Below are 2,623 nucleotides of genomic sequence, written 5' to 3'. Positions count from 1 at the left end.
ATATACATTACAGAGTAATTTAATTCTACATACAATAGCTATCTGAACAACTTGTCATGTAGTACGAAATCATTTTGAGCCCATATTGCCGTTATAACGCGATCAAATACAATCATATTTACAGGTGGTACAACAATGACTGGAAATTGGATGATACGAAGTGCGACTACAATCAGAAGTATCTATGTGCAGGTACAGTGATCGTTATGTGTATATATATATATTATAGTTTTCCGCAAAATGTTTACACAAGGTAAATGAATACTCAAGTTCTACATTTATACGGCAACACATTCACATGTTCTGAAAATATTCCATGTATAAGTGATGTCTTATTAATAATGTTGTAATGGTCGTATATTCAACAGATTTACCGCGTCCTAGTTCTAGTACAGCGCTTCCGGCTAATGCTCAGTGTGATTCTAGATCTCTATTCCAAGTTGTTGACCAGAACGATTTAGAACGTGCACAGCTCGTAATTAAAACAAATGGAGAGAATAGAAGTTTCTGGGTGGATGGGAGAATATCAGGCAATACCATTACCTTCACTGGTGGTTCAACAATATCGGTTAATTCAGAATTGTTTCAACCAAATGAGCCCAATGGAAGTTTTCTCCATTTGTGGTAAGTGCATATGATATATACTATGTATTATGTTGTTTTTGTTATTGTTGATAGTGGTACTATGGGAAATACAGAAAGACTAATTACATGTTTTAGCACAGTTTTAAAGTAAGACGTTCCTCAAAAATAAAAATAAAATATTGTCATTATATTTACATTTGCGACATTTTAGGATAAAATAAAATTTGATTGACAAAATAGTGTTAAAATAGAATTTTTAGTATAACTTACAATTGTATCCTACGTCAAAAATATCTCGCAATATTTTAAAATTAAGCCAGGTGACATATCGTGAAAAATGATATTTGTTATCTCACAACGTGTCTATTATATCAATAATTTCATTGGATTTGAAAAAAAAAATCTCCTTATAAATATAAACACATTTTGACACAATTGCGTTTTACCTTCAGTTGCAAATTTATTAGCTTCGTGCTTACACATGCAAACAATTTCATCGGATTAAAAAATAACTTCTGTCCTTATATACAGGTATTATAACAATACATGGAGATTAGACGACACTACATGCAACTATGCTCAAAAGTATTTGTGTTCTGCTTAAGCGGTAAGTATCATACAAACTAAATAATTATAAATAATTATATGTGAGGTCTTAATAAATCTTCTCTTTTCTCGCGCCCACATTTGTTGTAAAATTAACTAAAATTCTTGAAATTGATTGTATAATGTATTTCTGCTAGGCATCATGTTAAATGAATATTTTTAACTGTAGAGCTACCAGCCATCATTGGGGCGCCACTATCTGGCATCTGAATAGTTTCCTCGGACATATAGCATGTATAGTGGAAAATAAAAAAATAGTACATGAAACAATTGAGCATAATGATAATGACATCTTCGAGATAGACACTGTTTTACTTTTGATTAATTGTAGTCTAATATTGTATTGCTGTAATTTTGTTAATGCAATTTGAAAAAAATAATATTCTTGTTTGATACTGAAAGTAGATAATTATATATTATATAACTAAAGTATAACTATATTGTATCCATAATGGCCTGATATAGAAGCAAACATCCGATTTGTTGTTTTATGAACCAATACAATAATTTATTAAGTTGTGAACCATTTGTTTTGGTAGGTAAACTGAAAATCACTTTTTATGTCATTTTCTATCTAACGAGTATTGTTGCATGTCTTCAACGCAACCTTTTTGTGTATGGTAAACACGGTATGATTTATTGTCCAAATTACATCTTTAAATCAAAGTCTTAATTATTAATTCTCTTATTGCAGGAAATCGCCGAGTCACAATTCAAACATGAAGTGTACCTCATTCATGAAATCACTCCGCAAATTATATTACTGCAAACGCATGCCTCGTAAATAAATCGTACGTGTAGTTTAGTTTCATTCCTAATGTTATTTTAGTTATTATTAGTGTTATTGCATGCTATAAACTTGTTGAATTGCAGAAGAATAAATGATCTAAAGCATAAATATTGAGTCTTTTATCGTGATAGTGTGATGGTATGCATTTTCGGTGTATGGTAATTTCAATTGTTTGAAACTTCAGAAAGGAGCAATTGTAGTGCAGTATTGTACCACGGTATTAAAGACCTACAGTCTATTATGCGTTCGAATTACACATAATTGATACTTCTCATGCGACCCACAACGATGCGGTGCGCCAAATGTGACACTTAAAATAAACTTGCTAAAAGTCTTAGTATACTGAATATCAAGACCGAGCTGTGGGATTAAGCAAATTTGTTGTCTTTATTGTTCTTTATGAAAAAATAGAATGCCAATAATTAAACGTCGATAAGTAAACTCCGACAACATCAGAATCCACAGGCAACTTTACGATTGCGAAAGAAAACGGTACAACATAGCCAATTCAGGGAGAGATTCGTCAATCAAGAGGTGACAAGCGCATCCTGCTCTGTTGTGGCAGCCACCACATACCGACACTGCAATATGCAACACAAAACCGATCGTTGACAATTGTGTTACAAGTAGGAATGTAAACTA

At 32.0% G+C, this 2,623-nt stretch overlaps 1 long non-coding RNA gene across 1 annotated transcript; it reads left to right on the top strand.

The window, feature by feature from the left end:
• Nucleotides 1–387: 387 nt before the first annotated feature.
• Nucleotides 388–2,089, top strand: LOC102808952 (uncharacterized). The gene is made up of 3 exons (XR_014931691.1): nt 388–624; nt 1,117–1,192; nt 1,886–2,089. It is a non-coding gene; the product is annotated as an uncharacterized LOC102808952 (long non-coding RNA).
• Nucleotides 2,090–2,623: the final 534 nt, after the last annotated feature.

This window comes from Saccoglossus kowalevskii, chromosome 15, assembly GCF_978046115.1.
Source record: "Saccoglossus kowalevskii chromosome 15, keSacKowa6.1, whole genome shotgun sequence".
Classification (NCBI taxonomy): domain Eukaryota; kingdom Metazoa; phylum Hemichordata; class Enteropneusta; family Harrimaniidae; genus Saccoglossus; species Saccoglossus kowalevskii.
This window is presented reverse-complemented; position numbering and strand designations above follow the sequence as displayed.